We start from the raw sequence: 20,104 nt of genomic DNA on the forward strand, positions 1-20,104 counted from the left end.
TCACAGAGGCGCTGATTGGCTTGGCCTTGGCCAGCGGCAGGTCTATCTTGGAGCCGGCTGGCATTGGCTCTGTCAGACACAGGGGAAGCTTCTGGCAGCTCCTCTCAGAAGCCACCCCTGTAGCCCCCCGCCCCCAGCTACCAAAACCTCGCCACGCAAACCCAACAAAGAAGTGATTTATCAGTGCCACAAAGAAAGTGTGAAAGAGGAAGAGTTAGAGTTCAGCTCTCCAGGGACCTTGTATTTTTCCTTATTAATCATGACAGTTGGGGTATATGCAAAGCCATGCAAGGCACCTCAATAGTTTTATCCTGTAGTTATTCTACAGGATTCCTGCTTTGCTACTGTGTCTCCATAGTTAGAAGGTACTTGTGAAATACGTAGGTGACTGTAGCGTCAGCATGAATGTACTGTTGTGCAATCAGTAGATATGCAGTGATGCAAAACCATAATAGGCAAATATATGAAGAGAAACTTAAATGTCAAAAGGAAGGTTTGTGCATCTTCATAATTTGACTCTCTCATCAGCTTCACTGTTTAAAACGTACCTGCTAATGCTCTGCTAATATAATTTCATGTAGGAGAATAGCCATGGGTATCAAGCGTGGTTTTTACTTGTTTCAGTCTGGAAAAGACAGAAAGGTATTTAACAAAATAGTACTGGGTAAACAACTGAACATGTGGTTGTACTTGCTTGATGTAGAAAGGTATTACAGTCTCACCCAGGAGAGAACAAGTCTGTTTAGCAACCCTTGCACACTGTTTTCTCATTGTCATTCAGAGCAATTCAGTCTCACAGCATATTTCTTCTGACATGTTTCATTGCCAGGTGCCAGCATACAAATCAGTATTTTGGTGGCTTCTACCATTTATTTTCTTCACCTTGTTTAATGTCATTAATCAAAGGCAATTCTAGGTGCATACGTTCATCTTCTAAGATAGGAGAGAAAAACTTGATTCTCAATTTTAAATTTAAATGTAGCTAGCCTTCCAAGGCTGGAGGGGGTGGTAGAAAGGGGAAAGAAGGAAACAATTTTTCTAGAGTAGAGAAATTCAAACATTGCCTTATCTGGCTATTAAAGTTTTTAAAAAGGCTGCTGGGTACCACTCAAAGGCTTACAATAGAGTTTTAGGATCACAGTGACACAGGACCAAGCCTACATCCACTTTCTTTCGTATCCTGTCCTCCACAGCACTTATTATCAAATGCTCCTACAGAAGGAGGCTATCCCCTCCCACCCATGTCATTCTCCTACTTGTCTCTTATATTTAGATCTGGTATGAGTTGTAGAAAGCCCAAAGACTAATATTCCTCATGTTTAAAACAAAAAACAAAACAAAACAAAAAGGTAAAAAATAATAATTCCTTTTGGAGTCTATGCAGACAGTGAGACAGGTTCAGAGCCTGGTTTTGGTGCTGGAGCCTGAGCCAGAATGGTAAGGTCTCATTTCTCTCAGTGGGAATGTAAAAAGTCTTATTGTCTGTGACAGGCTGTATGACTGTAGTTTACGAAAACCTGCGTCTCCATAGCCCCTGAGGTGTGATTTTCTTTCACTAATCTTAATTCAAGAACCTTTCAGCTCCGCTAGTTATAGTTAAAACTACTATTGTCTGGTTTCTCTTTTCCCACCCAACACCTCCTGCATTTGCTTCTTTTTCCTGGGCTGCACCCAAAAACCAAACTGAAGAATGTTTCCCCAAAATATGCAAAAAAATGTGTAGGCAGTTGATAAAAATGTCCCAGTCTCCACCTTCAAACAACTTGCTTAAAAAGCTGCCTTAGGAACATGGCTGACATAAGCCTCTCTCGGGAGCTTAGCCTAACTGTTCTGCCATCCCCAGCCATAAGGAACACCATTTCTGACCAACACCTGTGGTGTTTGCAGCCCCCCAGCCTGCCTGCAATCAGGGATGAGCCAGAACCGGGGCTCTGCTTGAACTTGAGCTGAAACCATCCAGCCTGCCAGCTGAGCTGGCTTCTGGCTGAGCTGGGTGCTCAGGCCCAGGGCAGCTATTCTTAATCCTGCTGTCCTTCACTATTTCTTTCTACTGACCAGTCTACAGCTTCAACCAAAACCTCTTCTCTCCCCTCAAAATGGGAACAATATTGAGGCAACTGTATTTGCTGTATTCCCTACCTAGAAGGAAGCTGCTCTGATAACCACAGCTGCTAAATACAGCAAGTCAATTATGCATCCCACGGTCAGGAGAATAAATGCGTGCTTGAAGGCAAACAGGAGTGTTTCCAGGAAGCGTCTTGGATCCATGTGATGATTCTGTCCTCTAAACTCTCAAATGATAAGCATGCAATATGAGAAGGATACTGCTAAGATATTTTTCATCATTTTCAGCAATCATTGTAGTTTATGTCCTCTGTTTATATTAATAACCCTTTGCAATCTTGACACTGAAATCTGTTTTCTTCCCAGGACCGTTCCCCTCCATCACCCATGCACAAGCTCTTGGTTAATAGAAGGCTGCTGCCAGGAAAATGTTTTTTTTTTCTTTTTCTTTACACCAGTAAAAACTGTGTGACTCTGTCTTAAGGAGGTCTTCCAGGCTCTGGAATAGCCTTATTATCCAGGGAACACTCAGCACAAGAAAAACAAAGGGAAAGAAGGAAAGTCAGGATGGTGAGATGTTGGCTGTGTCTGCACAGAGGAGGAAAGGTACCCTTTTATGAATGTATATAGGACTTGATGGTCTTGTGCAGAGAAGAGACCTTTCCCCCATTCAAGTATCTTTTATCCCATCTTCACGTTCATCTGCAGGAGCCACCTGGAGATGGACATGTTTCTGTGCATGTTTCAACTGTGAAACAGCTTATTCCCCACCTGGCCCCATAACATAGAGGTAGATGCACAGGCAGGCACTTTCTGCTCAGCTTTGCCCCAGTGGCACAAAGCAAACATAAAGCAGGTCATCAAACATGTGAAGTTGAGTTTCTAGTCGCTTTGCTGTGCTAGGTATGCAGCCCAGATAGAAGGGAGATCAACCCACTGCCTTGTTCACGGTGCTATCCCAACTGAGGGTGCACAGCATCACTGCTCATCAGTAATTGTCTTGCTGTGACTTTGGGTTCCCTCAGTTCCCATCTGCCTGACGTTTCCAGTTGTTGCTTCTAGGTCGCTGCTGGAATTGCACATTTTTGGTGGAAAGAGCTGATGAATGTTAATGCAGTGCTCTTGCTGTATTCTGGTGAGCCCTTGTTTACCCTTCCTTGGCTGCTCCAGTGCAAGTTATAATTGTTATGATGACATGCCTAAAACAAGGAATTCCCATCTCAGGTAAGAGGAGATATTCTGAACTTGGGGTTTGGGTCTGGAGGTAGAGTCACAGCCACTTTGCACACACAAGCGTGAACCCTGTAGGACAGACTGTGTGGGTTTCTGTTGCTCCTTTCAGTCCTGGTTCCTATGGTGCCTGTGGTGGCATCTGATACCCTTATCCAGCGTCATCCAGGATAGATTTTCTGCATTTCAAACTAAGTCAAAGTAGGTTTTTGACATTTAAAAACCAACACTTTTGTAGTGGTATCATTTCAGGAGGCAGTTATTTTTCTCATCTAAATTTGGAGCCCCTCACCCTTATTTTGTTCCTTGGACTGAAATTTTCAAAACAAGCAAAAGATTCAAATGCAGACGTTAAAGCAAGGATGATCTGAACATTCAGGTTCATGGTGAGGCTTTGGAAATTTGTGTGATCTGTGGATAAAAAATCAGATTAGTTATTCAGCACAAACCTGTAAAGGAAACAAAACTGAAGTGACTTTAAGCTCTGCCTGTTTTTTGCCCCATCTGAACGTGATATGAGAGACCGCTTTTCCACTCTGCAGGCAGAGAAAACAAATAGATAGTCAGAGAGAACAATTTCCAGTGCATTAATGGCAAAATGAAAAAAATGGATCAAAACAGGAGGCTCCATGTCAAGAGCATCAATTCCCTTCACTCCCCATTTGGCTTGGGACAGCCTTTGATGGAAAGCATCACATCAAAGTGAGTGACAAGCAGGCAGTGGAGGATGATGCATAAAGGTAGATTGGGGAAAGAGTGCAAATGGTGTTGGATCCTCACCACTAACCCATGTGTCTTGCTGCTGGGATACAGAGGAGATGGATGGGAGAAGGCAGGAAGAAGTCATCTGCTTGATGAGGTTGCTTAACAGACAAATAGCTAAAGCAAAGGGACAATATACAGGCATAATACTGAAATATAATCAGATTCCCAACAGCTTTTTCTGGACAATAACTCTTGTCTGTGTTCTGGTATAAAACTGATACCCAGTGCTTTACTTCTCGTTCTCTTGGCTTCATTTTCAGAGGTCACGCTCTCTCCAGCAATGTGTTTGAGAGCAGTGACTGAGCTACTTGGGGACTTGGATGCTGTGGTGTTTCACTGAGTTAAACAATAGGTGTTGCTTTAAGGAAAGTCAGGGAGACTTCAGGGTGTACAAGATCTTTATTTATTGTTTGTTTGGGAGATACACACACACGCAGCATGAGACCTGGCAGGGCATGTATAAGACAGGAAAAGGAGTCCAGCTCCAGGACCCAGAGCTGAGTTGGTTTGCCCAGCCACCCATTGGGATTCTGTAGGAAAGCCAAGAGTTTAATCCTGAGTTTCAAACGTCAGATGAATATTTCACAACAAAACATGTTTTTCTTCTGTTTTTTGCTTGCAGGTGGCCAAAACTTCACCAACCTGATCTTGACTTCAGATCAATGTAAATCAGAAGCTATGGCCAGTAGATGAACACTAGAGAGATGGAGAAAAGCAATATGATGGGTCATGTCAAATTCTTCATGCATCGAGATGTAAGTCAAGACAGAGGACATGGACATATTAAAAGGGCATGCTTTCTAGGTGCCTTTCCTTTTGTCAGTCCTGACTTACATGACAACACAGGATGATTTTTTTAATGATTTTTAATGAGGGTAGATCTAGTTACACCAGAGTCTAACCTCCTGTTCTAGTTGCTTTCGACTGCCTTTAGCAATTCCCTGGTTCAGAAAAAAATATTGATCAGGAGGTCTGTCATAGCACTGTATCTTTCCACGTTAAATACAGTGGTGACATCGAGGAGGGAATTCCAAGTATTGAATTTCAGATAGGGAAATTTTCTCAGCTATTCCAGCAGACTCTTTTTCCAAACCAGAAAAAGTACTATCAAATCATAAATGTAATATGAAAGCAGCCATGTTGTTTGGTTGATTTTCTACATGACCTTTCCCAAGCTCCCACACCACAGTTAGCATTTGAGCTCTTTTAGCTTAGAAGGTGCGTGCAACATGGAGGTGTGATGTGCACTCCCAGCTGTGCTGTCTGCCCAGCTGAACCTTGGCATGCTGCTCTGTAGCCAGTTAAGTATTCTGGGACAGCCTCATTTTTCAAATTTCTACCAGCACCAGTATTCAAGGGCTGAATGTTGACTTTTTTATGGTTTGACATTGAAACTGTAACATTTAATTTAATCTCAGCAAGGCTTTTGACACCGTCTCCCATAACATCCTCCTAGGCAAGCTTAGGAAGTGTGGGTTAGATGAGTGGACAGTGATGTGGGTTGAGAACTGGCTGAATGGCAGAGCTCAGAGAGTTTAGATAAGCGACGCAGAGTCTAGTTGGAGGCCTGTACCTAGTGGTGTGCCCCAGGGGTCAGTACTGGGTCCAGTCTTGTTCAACATATTCATCAATGACCTGAATGAGGGCAGAGAGTGTACCCTCAGCAAGCTTGCTGATGATACTAAGCTGGGAGGAGTGGCTGATACACCAGAAGGCTGTGCTGCCATTCAGCAAGACCTGGACAGGCTAGAGAGTTGGGTGGAGAGGAAGAAAATTAAATTCAACAAGGGCAAGTGTAGGGTCCTGCACCTAGGGAAGAACAACCCCAGGCACCAGGACAGGTTAGGGGTTGACCTGCTGGGAAGCAGCTCTGCAGAGAAGGACCTGGGAGTCCTGGTGGACAACAAGCTCTCCATGAGCCAGCAATGTGCCCTCATGGCCCAGAAGGCCAATGGTATCCTGGGGGGCACTAAGAGGAGTGCGGCCAGCAGGTTGAGGGAGGTTCTCCTCCCCCTCTAATCTGCCCTGGTGAGGCCACATCTGGAATATTGTGTCCAGTTCTGGGCTCCCCAGTTCAAGACAGACAGGGAACTACTGGAGAGAGTCCAGGGAAGGGCTATGAGGATGATTAGGGGACTGGAGCATCTCTTGTATGAGGAAAGGCTGAGAGAGCTGTGTCTGTTTAGCCTGGAGAAGGCTGAGAGGGGATCTCATCGACACTTATAAACATCTAAAGGGTGGATGTCAAGAGGATGGGGCCAGACTCTTTTCAGTGGTGCCCAGTGACAGGACAAGGGGCAGTGGGCACAAACTGGAACACAGGAAGTTCCATCTCAATATGAGGAAAAACTTCTTCACTCTGAGGATGACCAAGCACTGGAACAGGCTGCCCAGAGATGTTGGGGAGTCTCCTTCTCTGGAGATATTCAAAACCCACCTGATCCTGTGCAACCTGCTCTAGGTGATCCTGCTTTAGCTGGGAGGGGTTGGACCAGATGATCTCCAGAGGTCCCTTCCAAACCCTTCCCAACCCTACCATTCTGTGATTCTGTCATTCTGTGAATCTTGGAACAGCCCCGCTTGCCACTATCCTAAGATGATTAAATGTAGGTTTTTGCCTGTTGAGCTCTGGCAGAGGGCTGCATGAGCACGCTCGTGCCAGGAAAGCTCCTCTATCCTTAAAGCAGTCAGCTGGCTCTCTAAGTATGCTGCCAATGAGCACTGGAAAAGCTGCGGTATTTATCTTGCTGATTTGTAGGCATTTCATTTTTCAGATGGGGGTACTTGGTCCCAACTACACCATTGACAAAGCTAAGCACGCGCTGCAAGACTTTCTCAGATAAGCGTCTCTTGGATTTCTCAGGGTAAGTGTTAAAAATCACTGCATGTATGAGTCATACAATCTCCCAGTATTATACAGATCCCCAAACCAAAGAAGAAATAGAAAAGTGTTGCAGGTAACGTGAGAAGATTACTTTTGGCACTGTTCTTATCTGAGCTAAATAAATTTAGCACCTGGTAGTGTTTTCACTACAAGCCTCTTCTATGGCAGCAATGCATCTAAAGGCTCCCTGTCCTAGATCCCTAGGCCCTTGGGAAACCCCACTGTCTTAAGCAAGACTGAGAAGCGTAAACTAGTCATCAGTCTTGGGTTATCCCAGGCTGGGAAGACATACAGATGAGTAAGTGGGTAGAAACCTTCAATAGGAAAAGCTTCCTGGAGATGACTAAGGTCCATTAAAGTCCTGCTGAGGTCAAAACCTTTTCTACACTCAGCACAACGTGAGGAATGAAAATAACAAGTGATATCCAAGCTCAAAGGAAAATCTGGTTCTTGGTTACCTTCACCGCAGCCCTGTTCCCCTTCAAGCAGACCTCACTGATGCTGTGTCTCCACCTTCCCAAAGCTGTTATTGAGTCCATCCCACAACTGGACAGAAGCCCTCAGTCCTCTGGGAAGGATATTTTCCTTCTCTTAGAAGAACCACAGTACAGCCAGCTTCAAGTGCTGAGTACCTAAACCAAATGATTGCATTAAAAGCCCTCTCGGGGCTCACCTCACAGGTCAGTACTGTTGTCCTTAGCTGAGGTGGCCAGACTGTCAGAGGTGCTGGGTGTATGCACCAGGGAGTCTTTTTCATTGAAAGCCATTGGGTCCTGAGTACCTGTCTCGCTGTGCAAAGATTTCATTGCCATTATTTCAATCAGGTGCCTTGGAGGCAAATTACTTCACAGGCTGATTAAATTTATGAATAATAATTATTTCATTAAGGTATACTGTACAATTAAGTACCTATCTTATTATGTACATGCTTTTAAATTACCTTTTTCCTTTTAATCATGTCACTTAGTGTAGTATCTACAGAATTACCCACAACACTTTAGGAATGATCAGAAGCAAGCTGAAAAATAAAGCTAGAGAATACTGTAATCCACCTGTTCCTAGAATTAAACTTATTAATTTGCAGTACGAATTACATGTACAGGTGTCATCCAACTGAGGTTACCTTGGGTATGCTGCCTTAGGAACTGAAGTCCTGCAGTTCTTTCTTGGTTTACGTTTTCTTCCTAAGGAAGATACACATTAAGAGGACTTTAAAATATGCACTTCAGTTTGGACTTACATGGATGGATCATCTCTGTGCTACCAGTAATTCCAGATAACACCTGATATTTTCACACAGTTCTTGGCATTTTTTAAGAAGGTGTAGAAGAGAAGAGAGCCCTCTTGGTGGTCAAGTGCTCTTGCATCCCTAGGATTGCTCTGCAGCTGCCTCAGGTGATTTTTAGGTAAGGAAGCTACTGGGTTATAACCAGTGCCGCTCTAGAAATCAGCTGCCACTCGGCTTTGGTGATTCCTCCTCTACAGATAAATAATTGCCTCATGCTGCAAAACTAGTGCATTTGGCTCAGTCCGTTGAAAGTCACCTCACTTATCTGGTGCACTTTGCTGGCATAGAGATTCGCTGGGGGGCAGGCTGTGTTCATGTTGCTTCTGGTCAGTGGCATCTTCCTGTTGGAGGCAGCCTTGTGGGTCAGCCAGCCACAGAGACAAATCCTGAAGCACTGAGCACTCAAACAGCACTGAAAAAATGTATGTTCGTCTCCCTGCTCTCTAACCAGTTGTGCAGTATTAGTGTGCGTCAGAGAAAGAGAAAGCATCATGGGCACCTCAGGAAAGTGCTGCTTCATGATGACCAAGCGTGCATCTTTCCTCAGCAGGTCTAGGAGACAATCTCCTCCTTCACAGGATAGCTGTTGCCTCTTCTGCCAGAGATGGAGCGTATGCATTCCTCTTTTAATCTGCAGTACCACTCTGAGCTATTTAAAGCGTTTTTGTCAGAAACAAAGCCCAGGGAGAGCAAAGTACAGAGAGATACTGAGGTGCACCTAAAGGCGGACTATGGCTGGTTAGCAAGTTCTGCAGATGAGAAGAGCTCTGCTGGCACATGCAGATCACTTCAACAAGCCCCTGGGAAAAACATGAGTTCAGCTCCTTCTCCACTGTTAAAAAAAAATAGAGTGAAATTAAGCATATTGTAAAAAGTTAAAGTTGGTGGGAACACTAGCTGAAAGAACAGGACCGATTCTGATTTGGGGGGTAGTATAAAGAAATCCACATTGTTAGCCTGTTTTCAGCCAAAATGGCAACACAGGGAAGAGTGTATTTTGCCCCACACTAACACATCCTTGTTTCTTAAATGGTATTCTTTGAATCCTCAGTTTCAGTCTAACATTTGTAAGTCTATCAGATACTGCCCTATTTGTGACTGTGCAGATTGCAGCCTTAACAGTTTACACTCTTTTGATGTAATGCTCATCTGGAGAGGAGATTTCTTGAGTTTTCCAGTGAAATTGTTAGTTCTAAAAAGCACTTTTCCTTAGTTAAAACAATTTAAATAAGTTTTTAGTTAAAATAAACTTGGAGCACCTTGAGGATCTTCTTAGATAAGCTGTATCTTACAACGGTCCTCCGCATTTAAGGTAGCTGCATGTTCTTCTCCTCCGCTGCATCTGGACATATTTCAGACTTCTGTAATCCCTTCCCAGATGCTGACAAGGCAGTAATGCAACAGAGGTGAGCACCCTGCAGTGGCACAGGGTGTTCTCTGTGCAGTCTCGAGGGAAGAGGTTCATCCGACAACATTTCTGTCTTTCCTCTTCCAAGGGGCTGGTGCTGATGGTGGCCCAGACTGGCAGTAATGGAGGCACAAAGGGGGCATGTGCGGCCATGGGGGTTTGCAGCAGTGAACAAAACTGGGTGGTTTCTCTGATCAAAGTACATTTAACTGGCAAAGACCAACCCAACCAATGTGATGGAAAAGTTGTTAACAGCTCGTCCTCTCAAAGCATCCTTAAGGTAAATATCAAGGGCAGAAAATGTCTTGTAGACAGATAGTGGAAGAAGCTGAGTTTTCCCCACACTGCAGAGCTTCACCACCATCAAACCTCCGCTTAGGAGGTCTCGAGACAGGCACAGAGACCCGGTCTCAGCCTGGGGTCAGCTCGGGTACCAGCAGCTCGTTTGCCCCACACCACGTCTGTCCCCACCAGCCCTGCCTGCTGGCTCCTGGCAGCCCAGGGGCTCTGCTGGGCTGTGCCTCCTCACGCAGTGCCAGCAGCATCTTCCTCAGCTCTGTTAATGCACCTGGGGAACCTGCTCCAGCTGTGCCAGGAGAGAAGCAAATCCTTCTGCTGGCAAGGCCACCTCTGCCCGCAGGGTCTGCAGCGGCTTGGGAGGGGCAAGATTGCCCCAGAGTTTGTAAATGGCCCAAAAAACAGACTACTGAGGGAAAACCAGTGTTCTAAGTCAATTCATGTGATTGGAGTTAAAAGAGGGCTGTTCTGAACATGGTCAGGTGCTGTTCTGGCAGTTCCCAAGTTAGCTGCTGACCCAGGCATCACTTCCCTGGCGCAGGGCAGCAGCTGGAGCGACGCAGGGTCAGCAACACACACTGTCCCTGTCTGAGCTCCTGGAAAGGCAACTGCATTGCCTCTGGGTTCCCTGGCAGAAAAAACCCTTACATGAAAAGATCTGCAACAGCCTCCCTAGCTATGGCATGAGGGGAAAAAAAAAGATATTAACGGGTGAGGTCTGAGAGTGGCATTTTCCCTGTATAAATTGCTTTATTCTGAGTCATTCCAGTAAAATAAATGGAGGAGGCCAGAGAGTGAGCAGCTTCTCAATGCACAGACATGGCTTGAACTTGCATTTTGAGTTTATTTTAGAAATTAACTCTGAAAAAGAAAAATGGAGTCAAGTGAAGTGGGAATAATAGCGGGAGACTTGGGAAGAGGATCTTTATTAAGATATTTTGTTCTCACTTGGATAGCCTTGCTAATATTAATGAAAGACAATTGTAACTTGGCTGTTACTTTGTATGACTAAGAGCAGTGTTTTATACAATACAATCTGAAACATTAAAGCAAGCCATTAGCAAACAATTTATCCAAGACTAAAAAAAAAAAAAAAAAAAAGAGAGAGAAATTAAATAGGAACATGAAATTATGTCTTCTAGCAAGTCCTGAAACAGGCCTTGCAGGCCACAGTGCAGATATTTCAAATGTGTCAAGAGTAGGCTGACATTTCTTTAAGTCAAAAGAAAAAAGAAATTACTATCGTGGGAATCAAGCTGCAACACTCACCTCTTCATCACCCTGATGAAGGCTGAGGCTTATTTGCTGGAAGCTTGAACTGAAATTGGTAACCTGTGTGTACCTTATTAATGCTTTGCCTCTCCCACATGAGTGAGAACTCTGAATTTCTCAATAACACCCACTGCTCTGTTCATTATTGAATTGAAAGTTAAGAGGAGCCTAAACCAGCCCTCCTCCTATAACATATTATTAAACTAATAAATAATATCAATAGCAATCCTTGGAAAAAGCTCTTTATAGGTAGTCCTCTGTCTGTTTTACCAGACCTAGATTAATACACAGCTGAAATGATTCATCAGTAATGGTGAACATCTTGAAGTAGAGAGTCTCATTTTTTGGTGTATTATGGCAGACCTCATTCATGCAGCCATGAAGAGAACATATTCACTAATCCTGGGCTATTAGTATCCAAATTCATGCACAGACCTGCAACCCGAGCTGTAACACAGGATCAAAATAGAATCAGTTACAGTTGAATTTAGTCATACTCTTTTTTTCCCCACCTAGAAGGTGTTTTAATAGGGAAGGTAGTATGTGCTACAGTCCTTGCCCTAGGATGCTCTGGGAAGTGCAAGGGTGGCTCAAAGAGACAGGGGAGGCTGTATGCCCTGCAGGCTGCCAAGTGGGATGGAGCAACACAACCACCGGGTCAGGAAGCTGTTCAGATGTTGGCCCCTGAGAAAAGTAGAGCCAAGGGAAGAGTTACTTAAACCTTCCCTTCCTCTGACATCTCTTCCCTACCCATGGGCTCAGGGTCCCATCAGAGAGGACATCTCTGGTCTGAGCTGGTGATGTTGTTCTTATGTACACAGAGGTGCCTTGTCCTGAGAGTTAATTCCATAATTGGGATAAGAAGCAATTTGGGTAATCTGTTTCATTTTCATTCAATTTTATTTCTTCTGCTCCTTAGGACACCCACATCCTTTTTTTCCACCAGCAGTTTCTTTCTCCTGGGGGCAGGGCACAAGACCAAAATGAACATGATCTTGGCTGAATAACAGGGATACACTGCTAAGTGTTTTTGCTTTCCTTCTCCTTTCCTCCTCTTCCTCTTTCTTTCCTTCTCTCTAAACACTTAGGTTACCAGTTTCAAAGCTGACATGTGGGTCAACTAAAATGATGGGGATCAGACAGCATCCAAGCTCCAGTGTCGTCCTGAAAAGTGGTATCTTCACCCGGTATGCAACGCCAATTTCCACACAGGGTCGAGGTATTTGTTTATTCCACACCTGCTCAGAGATGGGTGCTAGGTGGTCACTCCACAAAGCCAGCACACCGGTTACAATTATATTGTATATTTATACAGTCCAGGGTGTTAGTTCTGCCCACTAGTCACACCTTCTAAACTACAATTGGCAAACTCTTTGCTGCTTTGATTTAAAGACACCATACCTTCTAAATTCACTACGCATGTTCAGCGAGTAGGGGTTTTTATCTGGGGAGGGGGTGTTTTTAGCACTGGAGGTGTGGTTTTCATATTATAATGAGGCAGTTCACTCTAAGGACACCAATTAGAGGAATTGCTCTGACTTTTGACTCTCAAGGCTGTACATCTTCTTGTTATTAATAAAAGTTCCTCTGTTGAAGGTCCCCTTGCTACTTCTTATCTAAGTATACCTCGTTCTGTGATAAATTATGTTCTTCACACAATTAGCATTGGGTATGTGGGATGTTAGTGGTGATGATTGAGTCAGCTAGGCACCAGTTACATTAATTATGTCCTTAAGCAGTCAGGCGTCAGCAGGGCCTCACTGAAGCCGCAAGGCATCAGCAAGGCCTCAGTAGACCTCACCAGGGTTGCACCAGCAATTGGGTGAAAAGAATGAACTAGCTGCTACAAACACTGCTGAGCTCCTACCTCTCAGTGGAAACACATAAAGGCCTGGTAGAAGATTGCACAGCACATACAGTAGCCATGCCTTATTACTTTGCCTAACAAACAACCTTTTTGCCTTTGAACCTTTGAATACAAAGCTGTCCTTTATGGATCCATGATTTCACTAGGTGGTTCAACCACAGTATTCATGAACTTCTTGCTGGGGGAGCCTACTTCAATACGTGGTATCTGCAGTCTCTTGGTCTGGTTTTGTACCTGCACATATCAAAGTAACCCTGAGAGAAATGTAACTTTCTTTTTCAAAGCCATGGAAGGTGATTTGATACAAGTTGCCTTGAGAGATGTCTGTCATCATATCGGTGCTACTAGTGTCTTGTTTAAAAAGGAGAGAAACTGCTTTCCCAATGCCTGTCTTCTAGTTGCAGAAGAAAAGATGGATGGTGGAAGGGCTGATGGGAGCACACAAGGTTCCCGTGGGAGATCAGTGCTCTCTTCTCTGTTCCCCAGCTCTGCCGCCTTCTGCTTCTGGCACATGATCCTGATGTCTCTTTGCCTCCTCTTGTCACCCAATTCTTTTTCTTTTCCTCTAAGACTCTTGGTGGCATCAGACTGGCACTGCAGCAGACAGGGAGGAGCACCGGGCTCTCCAATCATGGTGACAGCCTGCAGGGTAGAAGGGCTCTGCTCCAGCAGGTGAGATACAGGCTCAGAAAGACACATGGCTTACCTTTCCCATCCCCACGATTTCAGCCTGAACGGAACCAGTGTTGTATCATAGAAGAGATGCCAGCTGTAAACAAACTTCTTTTGAGACGTTAGAAAGTATTTTATATCAGCTTTCTTCTATCTGGAAATAAAATTTCATTTGATGTTTTCATTTACTACTGAAGTGTTTTAGACTATTGATTTTTGGTAAATGCTTCTAGTTGAGGATGGCTGTACAGTAACAATCCCTGGGGGTTCTGAACTGAGGGGATGTCTGTCCCCAGGGCTGGAGGGATATGTTACCAGCTAGAAGGTCACTTCTTGACTATGCTAGAGTCTGAGCATTTGCTGTATCACTTTGCAGAAGAGACATGTGCGGAGCTGGGGCAGGAGGGTCACTACAGCTTTTATGCTCAGGCAGCACACTGGCTAGCTCTGCTCAGACAGCAGGATGACTCAGGCATGGACCCAAAGCAGCTGCTCTGCACCTTCCCAGGACTGCGGAGAGGTTAAGAGAAGAGAGGAGTCAGGTGTCAAAGTGCTTTGTGCAGGCTATGGTCAGGTAAGTTGCTGCCCATAACCCTTACCTGAGCCTAAATATTTCCAAGAGCTGCTCAAACCCACACTCTGACAAATTGCCAACCGTTTGAGAATAGACGGAGGAATGCAACTGGGAGCTGGATAAGCTCTAGCCAACCTGCGACAGAGTGAGAGGAAGAGGATTTGTGCTCCCTCCCATGGCAGGATGCTCCCAGCACATAGCAGGGCAGAAATGACGAGTGGCGGAACAAGCCAAATGCTGAATATCAGCATCATCTGAGGAGCGGTTGTGGGAGATGACCTGAGGTCTTGGGAAAGGAATCCAACATGGCCAACCTCCAGTAAAGCAGCAGCAATATCCCTTAAGGTAGTGGGCTTTTTGAAACACCACTGTTATTTTTCAGAGTGAAATGGATTAATGCTTTTTAGAATTAGGTCACTGACTGACTCGGGAACTGTACCTTAATCTTTGATAGCCCTTATTGTGGGAAGTAAGTGTCAATTAGGGCTTATTTAAAGGTGTCTGACCTTTTTAACCTGCACTGCTGTACAGGAGATGTTCTTGATCCATGGAGAACCTAGGGAAATGTGCTTTGTTTACACAGAGAAAAAGATTGCGGAGAAATTACCCCTTTGATTTTCTGAGACTCACGTGACAAGGTAAGGCTGAATCCAAAGCTGGCCAAGCTCTCTAAGCCACGAGGAAAATCAATAATTGGCATCTCAAACAGAAGATCCCTAGAATCCAGTTAGGATGTGAAACAAAAATTGCCCCTTGAGTTCTCCAGCAGTTTTATGCGTTAGTTACACTCATTGTTTCCAGCGGGCATTTAAGCATTCATTTCTGTTATTGCTTTCAGTGGAATCTGGGCACCTGAAACACCGTTTAGGATCAAGTAAGCACTTTAAAGACCTGAATTTAGGGGAGGACAGCTGAACATTTCGCTGAGGACTGCTACTCAACCATGGACTGGAAAGAAATTTTACTGCAGACATGACTTCAGGCTGAGTAAAGAGAAAAACTTCGAAATGGTCTTGTTAATCCCCTGCTTCAACAAGTAAAGCAGATTCCAGCAAGTAAGGGCTTTGACAGATGTTTTCAGGAAAGCCTCAACAGAGGGGAATCTCTGTCTCTGCTGCTCCAGTGTATCACAGCTTGAACTCCCAGTGAAGGTGGATTTGAACTGGGAGCTAAGCACATAGATATGTGTCATACTCTGCCATTCCTGTTGTATGTTACAACTTCCCCAAGAAGACTGGCGAGACATTTGGGAATAATGAGGTCTTCAGCTGGCACCATGAGTTGAGACTGAGGTACTGCATTGGACCCCCAAGAGTTCAGGTCTGATGATCTCTGCATTAAGCCTTGCATCAGAGCAGGGCAGCTGGTGGAGAATGATGTCTCCTCAGAGCTTTTGTCCACCTGCAGAGGACCGCAGCAGGGGTGCTCTGGCAGACCCCATGAAACCCCTTCACTTCCTCAGTGGTTCTTGCGGTGCACAGAAAACAAGACAGTGGTGTGATTCTCTCTCATGGGCTATGGAGCCGTTCCGTTCCAACCATGGGGAAAATTGGAGGCTGATCATTGCTTTCCCCTGGAAGAGCTGCTGGCATGGTTGAACACTGAACAGTAAGGCCCTCTGTCCCCTCTGCCAGGAGCAGGACAGTAAGTAAGGAGCAGAGGCTGATTCAGAACTGGTTATGGTCAGTGAGTGTAAGACTAGATAAGGAGTGAAAGAAAACAGTTCTTTTTGATACACAGTTCCTTTGTAACTTCATGTAGAAGAAGAGTAAAAAGATACGACAGCTGTCTAAAGAGAAACCAGGAGCTAAACTGTCCACAAGGTACAAAGAAGTAGAGATTTTGAAAGTAGAGATGCTTTTACGCCCTCCCCCAAGGTGTATGAACGAACGTACTGGGAGAAAGCCGCTGAGGTCTTTCTGTTTGGTGATGGGCTCAGATGAGGAGGAGGATGTCAGGATTTGCAGGCAGAGTGAGTCTGTCACATACTTTATCTTTTCCTTTTGAAGTAACTTGCAGGTCACCTTTCTATTGTTACTGACAAATAAAAGTATAAGAGAAGGAAAAAAAATCTGAGAAATAGCCAAGAAGTCTGGTTGCTGCAAGAAGAGCAGAGACTGTGGTGTCCACGGAGCTGCTTTCCAGGGTCAAGTTCTCAGCTGGGCTAAGACACCACCATTCCTCCAGCTGTCACAGTTAAGCAAAGGTCTATTTTGTGATGTAAATCAAAAAGTCTTCAATTACTTTTCAGAAAACTGGGTTTTATCTTTGTTATATTCGTGTATATGTCTGTACTCATGTATTCACGTGTATATGTATGTGTCTGCACATGCACAAACACATGCACACTTCTGTTATCTATGTATAGTCATTTTTTGTTTTCAAATATTTAAAATGAGCATAATCCCTAGCTGGAAAAGGAAGCAGTGCGGAGCTGAGAACTGTCCTTTCATTTAATTTTGTTTCACTTTGTTTCATTTCCTATTAAATCTTAGTTAAGGAAACCTAAAAGAACAAACAGATTATGTTGTAAAGCTGATACCCTCAGGATTTAAAGTACTTTGTTCAAATTGATGGCTGAGATCCACAGCCCATGTTCATTTACTAGCTAAAAAGCCATTCAATCACATATGTATTTCTTGGAGCACAGTACCTTCTTATTTTGGAATTTGTACGGCTTCTCACACAGGGGCTAGTTTGAATTTCTTTGCATGTGGCTCATACAGACCTAAACAAACAATTATGAGAGTATTTAGTTCTCTGTTTCGTGCATTAGATCAAGGAGCCTAAGCTGCTGTGATCTACAGAACCAAACACGGAGAGACCAACTTAAAATCCCTCCTGAGTGCAAATATCCATTAGTTTTGATATAAGAAATGACTCCAAACTAGAAATTAGAACCCTTAATCCAGACTGAGCTCTAGGCAAGCACGGTACCTGAGCTGGCTGATCTAAACCCAGCAGAGCTATCTGTGATCCTTTGCCTGCACTGTTGCCCCATCCATCTCCCTCTGCTCCCCATATCTGCATGGTATCGTCGCTTCTCTGCAGGCACAGAGTTATCGTTGGTACATGGCAGTGGAAATTGCGGGGATCCTTTCCACGCTGGGCTCCAAGCCCTCCCTGTTGAGGGACAACTGACCTTGAACTCCATGATCAGCTCCTGCCCCAGGAGCTGGAGAACACCAGGGTCCCATCCTTCCTGGAGAGGCAGGACTGGGGTGAAAGCCGGCATTTGAACTCTACTTGCCAGGCCACAGCTTTGGCAGCATCCCTGCAGCGTGGCCACCGTTGCCTGTTGCAAGCACCACTGGCATCATGCTCCTCGTGGAGGGAACCAGCCGCCAGATGGTCCATCACGCTACCAGTGGCCGATGGGCAGGGTCTCCAGGGGTCCCATGGGTCTCTGGGAGTCCTGAGGGTCTCTGGAGCCTGCCATGGGATGGTGTTCCCACCATGCTCCCACAGCTGGGAACATGGCAGCTGCTGCTGCAGCCAGCACAGACCCCCCTGGTCATCACTGGTGGTGTGTCTCAGCCAGGGCGGGTGCCAAGGCAGCTGCCGTTTTCCACAGCAGGGCATGCAGGTGGATGCCAAAGGCCACATGGTGGTGAAAGAACACCACCAGGAGAGAGGTCTACGCCTTCAGGGACGTCTGTGGGAGAGCCCTCCTCACCCCAGGTACCGTGGTTATGCCCCCCCACCCTTCCCCCACAGCCCCTCGTCCTGTACTGTGCCACAGCTCAGGCTCCCCGTCCCTCCCCACAGTGGTGATTGTGGCCAGCAGAAAGGTGGCACACAGGCTCATCGAGGGCAAGCAGGACTCCTGGTTGGACTACGGTGACATCCCCACCATCATCTTCAGCCTCCCACCAATGGGCACCATGGGCCTCACCGAAGGTGGGGGTGGGCAGGGCACGGGGGGGGGGGGGTGGCAGCATGGGGGAAGAGGCTCAGGACACGGCGGCTCAGAGCTGCTGGTTTGATGCTTGAGGAAACAATCTGATTTCCAGCAAGAGATCTGAGCCTTGCAAAATCTGCTTTAACTCCCTCTTTTATGGTACATCCTCCATCTGCTGTGTCACGTCTTCTGCTGCAGATGAAGTCATGGCCACGCACAGGAGGGAGAACACAAAGATCTACAACACATCCTTTACCCCCTTGTACCAGGTCATCACCCAGAGGAAGTGTGTCATGAAGCTGGTGTGTGCTGGCAAGGAGGTGCGTGGAGGGGAGCAGGGGGACAACCGGGGGCTGCAGGGAGGTGGCCTGGCTCCCTCCGCTGCAGCGGCTGGCGTCTTGTCCCCGCATGGTCTGCTCTGACGTGCTCACACCAGGTCTTGGGCTGGGATCCAGCTCCCCTACACCAAGCCTACTGTTTAGCCTGGATTTCGCCAGTGCTGGATTCCCATCCAGCCTCTCGCTTTTTCCCCAAAAGGTGGTGGAATTGCACGTGCTGCGATGAAATGCTGTGGGGCTTTGCCGTGGCCTTCAAAATGGGGGCCACCAAGGCCAACTTCAACAACACTGTTGCCATTCACCCCACTTCTGCCGAAGAGCTGGTGACGCTGCTCTGAGGCAGAGGGTGCGAGCAGGCTGCAGGGGAAGGGAGGCGGTGGCGTGGTCCCTCCGTGCGGGTTTGAGGGAAGGCTGCAGGAGGCAGGGCTCCTCCTCTGCCATCCCCAGCACCGGGGGTGTGCAGGAAGCAGCAGAGCCGGGCAGGACGGCTGGGTGCTCAGGGTACTCATGGGTGCTGGAGCATCTTGGGTGTGCGCTCTCCTCTGCCACGGGCACTCACGTTCTCCAGTTGTGTGGCTGCAGGCTTTGCTGTGGTGTCTTGATCCCAGCTGGCAAAACGGCGGCAAGCAGGAAAATCCTGCCCAGCCTTCCTACCCCCATTAGCATCAGCGGAGCCAGCCCTGGGGCATTGCTTTTTGGGGGGCCAGAAGTGCCCGGGAGCTAAGGGAGGCGTGACGGGGCACTCCTGCGGGCGGCCAAGTGGCGGGGGGGGCTCCCAGGGGCCAGCAAGGCTTTGTGGGCAGTGAACGGCCCGAGCACGGTGGCACTTCTGGTCGTGGTGGGATTGGGACCGCGATGGGTTTGAGGTCTGCGGCTCCTGCCGGGCTGCGTCCTGGCGGGAGAAAGGGAGCAAAGGGCTGTGGAGGAGGCGGGGCGGGGGTGCGTCCGCAGAAGCCTTCTCGGAGGGAACTGGGCAGAAAAGCAGTGGGAAGCTGAGACCCAGGCGTCCCTGTGAGATGGATGTCCCGCCCGCCCTGCCCCGGTCGGATGAGGGCCGGTGAGCCGGGCTTCGCGGGGAGCAGACGGGGGCCGAGCCCCGGTCTCCTCCCGCCCCCGGGTGGGTCTCAGTCCTGGGAGGCCCCTTGGGCGCCGTGAGCCCCCGAAGGCTGAGGTGTGGGCAAGTGCTCGCCACGCTGCCTCTGCACGGAGGGCCTGCCGCCGTCGCGCCCGGGGGCCGCCTGCGCGGGGCGGAGCGAGCGGCCGGGTCGGTGCCCCCAGCGGCAGCCGGGGTTTGCCCGCAGCGTCCTCGGTGCTGCCGGCGGCGAGTGGGGCCGGGCGGGCGCTGGGACCCTGCGGCCGAAGGGCCGGCCGGCCGCTGGCCACGCCCCACCCGCTGGGCCCGCCCCCGCGGAGCCTCCTCCCCCGGGCGGGGCTCCAGGGCGCCTGCGCGGCGCGGGGCCGTGCGGGGCGTGGCGCTGGTTTTGGGGTTCAGCAGCACAGGTCGCGTCGGTCGTTTCCCAGGCTTCAGAGCGGGGTCTCAGACC

Source organism: Balearica regulorum, chromosome 4 (genome assembly GCF_011004875.1).
Source record: "Balearica regulorum gibbericeps isolate bBalReg1 chromosome 4, bBalReg1.pri, whole genome shotgun sequence".
NCBI lineage: Eukaryota > Metazoa > Chordata > Aves > Gruiformes > Gruidae > Balearica > Balearica regulorum.